We start from the raw sequence: 8,282 nt of genomic DNA, 5'->3' as shown, positions 1-8,282 counted from the left end.
TCTGTCAATTTCAGTCAGCTTTATTGCCTTGAAGAAAGGCTGGATAAAGCAGGAGTGCACTGATGCATTTGGTTAAATATAGCTGCCTTTCAGACTGAGGTTTACAACATAGTGCAGGCAGATGCAACGGAGTTGTTAAGTGTGGTACAATGAATGTTTGAAAGGCAGCCTGGAGAAAGGTCGAGGGGGCCACATGAGCAGAATGAGAATGAGGGAGGACTATTTAAAGAGATTCAGGATCGATGCTTGCCTTGATGATGTGCGAGCAGAAATGGAGGACATAAAGGTTGTTTGTGAGGGTGAGGCATTGAAAGTTTCAGCTGCTTAACAAGACGTGCTGGTTATTTCAACTCACAAACAGTTCGAGGTAACTTTTCATTGACAGCACTTAAAGTCGTATTTCTTCAGCTGTTAATAATGCAAAGGTAATTCAGTACAATTTCTCCATAAAGCTAAAATGTATTCTTTTTCCTCAACCTTCTGTAAATGGATACCACTTTGACTTACAGTGCACCCCCCATTCTGATTGTGACAATCGCCTCAATCCCACAAATGGAAAGAATTTTCCTATTTGTTTCAGTGCTGCATATGCCTACCCAGACAATGACATGGTAAATTTAAAATGAATTGCAAATCACCCTCATTTTATATGCAGGGGCCTCCCCTCCCTTGAAGAGCTGGCTCATTCCTGTAAAAGATCTTTTTGACATACACCTTTAAGAAGAGGAAGATGAGAAACCTGGGTGAAAAGAAGAAGAGGAAGGAGAGAGGAGGGGTAAGGAGGGTGGCAGATAAGCTTGCTTGCTTTCAACTCTGTAGAGGATAAGGGAGAAGAAGTTTTAATATCTCTAAATCAGCGGCTCGATATTGAAAGTGTCATCTAATTGAAAATGATTTAGGACACCGGGCCCGCCTGGCAATCATATATAAATTCACTCCTGACACCAGCTCCAAAGTCTCTCTATTTCTACTTTATGAGTCATTTGCATGGTGGGGGCCTTGGAGAGTATAAACCATGCAAATGATATGGAGTGCTGCACAAGGTGATGTATCCCCTCCCCTCTCCCTCCCTCCCTCTCCTCCTCCATCTCTCCATCTCTCTCGTTCTCCCTCTTAGCCTCAGGAGAAATGCTTTCTGCTTTGCTGCTGCCTTTGTCCAGAAAGTCATTTATTTCTCTTGTTGTTCGCTCGCTTGCTATTTTACAGCTTGCCGGCTAGGTTAGGGGAAAGAGCCGGCTGCTTCCCCATTCAGCTGAATAACTGTCATCTCCCATTTGCGAGTCCATGTTGAACGTGGAAGTCATTTCCTTATTTTGTGAAGAGACAGATAGAGATACCCACAATAGAAATGGTGGTGTGTATCTCTGCAGTACATAACAATAAATATACCTGTGCTTTAATGTGACACAGAAAGCCTTGGAGTACATCTTTGCACTTCGCACTGTATTATGAAGTAATACCTGTACTGTCTGTGGCTTGAGGCTGAATGAGAAGTTTTGTTTTTATCCCTCAATAAGCTCTCTTTTCCTTGGCAATGCTTTCATTGACGTGAATGTAAGACTGCTTTTAAGTCACTAAACACACACTTGGCAGGTAGAATCAATATGAAGTACTTGACAAAATCCAAATCCTTGAAATAGTGCAAGGTAAAATAGTGCAACTAAAACTCAAATGGAGAAAATGGGAACAAAAAAAAAGAAACCTGAGAGCTGAAAAGAATGACGGTTCATAGCTGTGAGATTATTTCCAGAGCAATTCTTTACCTGACTGCTCAGATGGATATAAAGAGAAGGGAGTGAGAGTTCAGAAGGGCCGACTGTACACGCTTACCCTTTACGGCTCCTATAAAACATTTACGACTTGAAAATCCTCTATTTCTCTCTCTGGAGAGAAAAGCTGAGATTAAGGGATGAAAGGGTGAGAGAGAAATGGAGACGGATGGAAGACAACAAAATGAGCAACTCTGTTGCTCCTGTTCTCCTGAAAATGGACCCAAATTTGTAGACAAACCCCTCCGGTCTTTTTTGACTTGTCCCACGAAAGCTGCTGTTATTAAGGTGGAAGTAAACTGGCATGAGGGAATATCCATGTGCACATTATCATCTAACACTGTGTGGCCTTTCGCTGTAGAAACGGGGCTAAGATGTCCCACAGGGTGCAATTTGTGTGTAAACATGTGTGCCCTCATTTTTTCCCCCGTGGATCTGTGGTTTTGGTCCATTTACCAAGAAGAGCAGCACTACCATGTAATCCTCTGTGTATGTTTCTGTGTGCGTGTGCTTATGCTTCATGTTTTGTGTTTGGAATTTACATGAATGTGTGTCTGTGTGTATACATTTCTCTGTTCTTTTTTTTTCCAGCCGCCAAACATGAGCATCTGTGCATGCATCATAATTTGGTGGTGAGCCTTATGTACATGTATGTGTGTGTTTTTATTTGTGCCTATATGCATTAGTAAGTATATGCAAATTCTAGAGGTAGGACTGTGTGTGTGTGTGTGTGTGTGTGTGTGTGTGTGTGTGTGTGTGTGTGTGTGTGTGTGTGTGTAGGAGCCGGTGAGTGAATGACTGCAGCAGTCTCAAGTGTTGCCCAGGGAGCTCCTGTGTGTGGTGGCAGTCTTGTTTGTCTTCCACTGCTGCTCAAACAATGGGTCCCCATGGGCCCGCTCTCCACCTAATTGAGAGACTACAGAGAGAGAGAGTGAGAGAAGTGATAGGGCCGTGCTTACACCAGCTCAATTACACACACATCCTGAAACACACCCACCACTTCCTTGCACACACACAAGTAAACACCAACACACACACATGTAGCCGCATGAAGAAGTGTAAAGCATTACAAACTGGTAATAGAGCCACTGTAGAGCCACTGTACCCTATTATGGGTATCATAACAGTCACACACACACACACCCCGATCACATCTGATGAAGAGACAGCTGCACTTAATCTAGCAGCACTGAGGAGTCTCTCAGTGCAGCGCGAGGGTAAACCAAATAGTCGATACAGTGTTGTGCTGTGCCTCTTTCAGAAAGCTCATATGACACATCACATGGATGGCGATGAGATCCCATGATTCATTGCATCACGTGTAAATTGTAGTTGCATCATAATTGCATCAGGACATGTGAAAATTTACATGAATAATGACTGATTTTAAGTGTAGATATATAGATTCAAAGATATAGCTGTATATATCTTTTTTTCATATATTCAGTATGAATGTATAAAATTATCATTTAAGTATGAATATGTTATTTAACTTTTGTGTCCAATGATTTCATATTACATACAAATTATAAACAGGTTTTGAGTATAAAGCGCGTTCACACTGGTGTTCTGATGTAGGTCAGTATGTATCCAAAAAAAACAAACAAACACATGATTTTCAATTTTTGTGTTGATGTATACTGTTGTTCCAAGTTACTCACAAAGAAAATGGTGAAGCTTCTCTCAGCTGTAAAAAAGACAAACAAAACAAAACAAAAAAAAAAACATAAAATAAATTGCAAAGCAGATTTCAAGTTTAATTTGCAGTGTCTTTCCAAAGTTGTAGTTTGATTGACGTCAGGCGGTGCACATATTGTTTCATTCCCTGTTAGTATAACGCTTGTTCGTTTATTGTGCACAGACTGCAAAAACAATATACTTTGAAAATGAGTGTATAGTACTCACTGTGTATAAGTGGTATGTAGAATAGAACTGGGATACTAGTGTCAGATTCAAAAGAATGAACTACATGTAAAAGTCGTACTCTATATCTGTCTGCAATTTGGAAGAAGCTAGAATGAAACTAAGCATACTATTTTTCAGTCACTTTCTCTCTCGTACACAGACACGCACGTACTCATGCACGCACGCATGCACACTCACGCACACGCGCACACACACGCAGGAGGCAATGGCCCAACATTTCTCCTGTGTCTATCTCAGCACTCCAAGACCATTATGGGAGGGGAGGGAGATAGTGAGAGAGTGAGAGAGTGTGTTTGAGAGAGTGTGTGCTTGCTCTCTGGGCCCATTAGAGTGGTAGAGCAGGGCCACTACCAGGAGAACAGACTGCAGAAACAAGTGGATTAGGACTTTCTAACGAGGACAGGCAATACCGCTTGATGGATGACAGCCTTCAGACTGTGCTGCCATGCTTATAGGATCTGTGTGCTGAGGGGGCTTCAGTGTATGTGCACATGCTAGTGTGTGATTAAGTTGGTGTGTGTTTGGCTGTGTATTCTGGTTTGAATGTACATGTCTGTGTGCCATAACCGTCTGTGTCAACATTTGTGTATCCACTCTTGGAAGGAAACTGTGAAAATGATGTCCTTGAAATTCACATCTCGGTAATAAGGTTTTTTCTTTCTATTTTTTCTTTTTCCATCAAAGCAGACTCATTTTCTTCCCAAGTGGCATAAAAGACCGGCTCACGGATGTCAATATAAATATTTTCCTTGCACTAACGCTCCAAGCCTATTGAAAAAAAAAAAAAAAAAAAAACCCACAGGATATTGTTGAATAGGGTGCCTGCGTTCGTCCAGTATCGTTGACACATTCACTTGGTAGTACAATAGAGCCCAAAGCGAGGAGGCATGGAAGTGTCGGCTGCTTGTGTAGTCAATGGGGCCCTTTTACAAGCTATTTAAGGGGATAAAAAGCATGTCCTTTTCAGCGCGACACCGGTGTCAGTGTGTTTCAAAGGCGCTCCAGGGCCATTTAGGAGCAGTGGCAGCGCCGCCCGCTTTGATTAAAGCGCTACAGTGCAGAAAGGAGAGAGGCAACACTCTGTTAAGTGAATATGGAAATGACCTTCGCCATCCTCTTTTGCTCCCACGCCATCCTCTCCAAATGCACGGAGCAGCACAATAGAGTTGAGTTTGTCCTGTCTCTGTTTATGTGTCCATGTCAAGGCATTAAAGGAACATGTCTCTGCGTTCATAGTTAAGATATATCACACAAGGGGGCTGTGTGTGAGTTGCAGGGGAAGGGGGAGATATGAGGGAGAGAGGGTATGATGACATGATGGGCCCCATGGAGTGGCTGCAACCAGCTCAGGTATCCTGGTTTTGGTTAATTAACATGCATGCAATGACAGCGGCCCCTCACAGACTGTGGGCATGGACTCTCTCTCTTTCCGTCTCTTTCGCTTTCTTTCTCGCTCTCTCTCCTCCTGGTAGAGGTACCAGCATTACACACCAGAGACTAATCTAATAGACCTAATCCAGAAAATAAATACCCATGTAAATTATCTCTCAGGCTCCCTTTTTTTCTCTATAAATATTTAGTTTAGGGCCATATATTCACACATGATAGGTCAGATATACGCATTCAACCCCAACCTATATACCTATGAAATGGTGATAAATTACTGTGGAAGAGAAAGAAATTGTTTATCTTTATGGGTCTCTGCAAAAATGCAGAAGCACACCCATACACACCTACATACTGATGCTCATCCATAACGCAGATCACATATACTAGCATGGCTGAGTCCTCTATAGTAGGTGAGCTCATTTGCATGTGTGCTCTATTACGTGCCATTGGCCCTCAAATGGATGTGTCCCACCATAGAAGATTCCAGTAATTAACCCAACACAACATAGTTGTCATCCGGTAATTGACCTAATTGTTTGGCTTGTCAGCTCCCGTTCTACGTATTAAGCATAAAATATGCTGGGTGTCATTAATCAAAGGATTATCATGTATCCGGGGGAGGGCGAATGCACTGCGTCTTGTTCTTGTTTAGCATTGTGAGATGTTATAGAGTGTCCGCAAGGTGTTGTATAACCCTACTTTTCTCCTTGTATTTTAATCGCCATAACATTTTTACAGGTTTTAAGCCTTTAATAGCTTGTGAAAGTCCTTATTTTACAGCCCAACAACACTCCATCAAATTATCCACAAGGGTTTACAATGTGCTGCCTTTGCAAGGCAAAGTGGGGTTCTTTGAAAATTGTGTAAAATTGAATTTTGTTTAGCCTGGGTAAATCGCAAATCAAAATCTGTTATTCCCAACACCATCATCCCATTACTGTAAAGCTCCCCACTCTAGCCTTAATGTACTATCTGTGAGTGCCGACACCAGCTTACTGGCCCTGATACTTTTCTATTGGCCCTTATGGAGGTGTGTGTGTGTGTGTGTGTGTGTGTGTGTGTGTGTGTGTGTGTGTGTGTGTGTGTGTGTGCGTGCGTGTGTGTGTGTGTGTGAATGAATGAATGTGTGAGCAGGAAGATGGCTCAGGTCCAATTCACAGCTGATTCACGGCTGAGGCTTATGTATTTAGAAGCAGATTGCCTCCAGGTTGCTGTAAAAGGTGTTGAGCTGCCACTTTTATTGGATTTTTAAAGTGAGGAGATTATATCCCGTATATGTCTAATTGTTCCCCACACACTGCTTATTCAGTTTCTACTCTCTCCTCTGGTCAGGTTTTTGTATTGTCTAGAGCAAACGAGGAGGGGTGCGCTGCTTTATACCCTATGCATACACCCAGTGCATTAATAACAATAACAATAAAAAGGTAATCAAATCTGTAAAAACAATATGTACTTAATGTTGGCCCAGGATCCACTGCTAAAAGCCCACCTCATCAAACTGCAAATTAGTCTCGGCCGTAACTTTATTACGGCGTGGCCCGGAGACGGGCAGCCATAAATAATTCAACTGCACCGTCTCTCTGGAAGCGGTGAGATTTAATTCTACAGAATTGAAAGTGTGTGCGTGTGTGTGAAAATCTGCGTTTGTGTTTGAATGTGTGTGCACTTTCTTGGATGCATGCATGCCTGCAAGGTTTTGTTTGAGCTAGTATGTGTATGTATTTGTGAAATTAGACAACCCCCTCCCTCCACACAAACAGACACCGCCAACACCACCCTCCTCCTTCCTTTGGTTCTCCCATTGGCAGCCTGCTGGCTTTGGCCTCCCGTTAAAGAACATTCCCCGCCAGGTAGCACCATGGCAACGCACTCAGCCACATCCATCAGCCAGCCAGCCAGCCAGCGCCCCAGCCCTCACAGCTACAACCACCTAGAGAGAGAGACACACACACAGGGAGAAAGGGAGAAGCAAGGGATGGGGTAAATTGGTGGTATAAGGAGGAAACAGGAGAAGGGACGGAGAAAAGGAAAGGGTAACTAGGAGGGCATCAGAAAGTGAGTAGTTGAGAATCTGAGAAGCAGAAAAACAGACTTCAGATTATGTTCACACAGTTTTGGCATCTTTTTAAATGATCAACGACGATCAATGGTAAAATTCCTGGGCATCCCGGTGTCCAAGCGTTTGGGGCTGACCAAGTAATCACCCATTTCCCTGGTTCAAGTCCAGCCCAGGAACTTTGTTGTGTGTCATCACCTATCTCTCCGTCTCCTTTCATTTCCTTTCAAATGATTGTCCGTTGTAAGTATGCCATCATGTCTGCAGGCCAACCGACTGATTCAACTTGGAGAGACTGCTTGTGCTCACACACAGATTATTACAGACACTTTTGGCATGCATGTCCACTTTTTGTTTTACCTCCAGTTCAAGTGGCTAAATATTTGTTTACAAAACATTCAGACTTCATTGTAGCGATGTAGCGTTGCCATATTCCCAGATCTCAGCAATTATTTAGTTAAGAACACTGTGTTCTTACAACTGGTAAAAAAAGGTTTTCATCTAAACCGAGGCCCCTTGCAATCAATGAGGTCCATGTAATCCCTCAATTTCAGAAAAAAAATAACATAAAATCATCCTGTGACAACTTGCAGAGTTTTCCATCTGACAGCTCAGAGAGCTCATTCCCCTAAACTCATCACTACCTGTTTCTCGTTCTGTCCGAAAGTATGGACTTGCCAAATCACAGAGCGGACAACCGTTGTATGAAGCGATGCCTCAGGACAGATGGAAACTGTCTGCTGCCCATGAAAATGTCATCACTGTACCTGCACCATATATCTTCATTAACACAGCACAGATAGGCATCAGGGGAAATGCCCTCAGTTTGATGGGAATGCTCAAGTGTAGTGTGTTAAGCCCGATGTGCTGAAGAGCAGGCTATTTGAATTCATTGTGTGTGCAGAACCAACCTATTAGTGACATTTAGCTTTCAATACTGCACAGTCTCCCTAGTATTTTGTGTCAGGCTGTCGGTACATGTGTGTATTTGCAACGGTAAATGACAACAAGAGACCTTACCATTGTGTGATATATGGTATGGTATAGCAGTGGAGCACATTACCAGGCTGCTGTATACTGACATCTGAACCTTGTTTACTGAGAGAGAGGGACCCTGTCCTCTGAGCGGGGGTGGGGAGGGT

Source organism: Seriola lalandi, unplaced genomic scaffold, assembly GCF_002814215.2.
Source record: "Seriola lalandi dorsalis isolate HSWRI2012SDOR001 ecotype SW California unplaced genomic scaffold, Sedor1 jcf7180002054487, whole genome shotgun sequence".
Taxonomy (NCBI): Eukaryota; Metazoa; Chordata; class Actinopteri; order Carangiformes; family Carangidae; genus Seriola; species Seriola lalandi.
The sequence above is the reverse complement of the archived record's forward strand: the minus strand, read 5'-3'. Positions refer to the sequence as shown.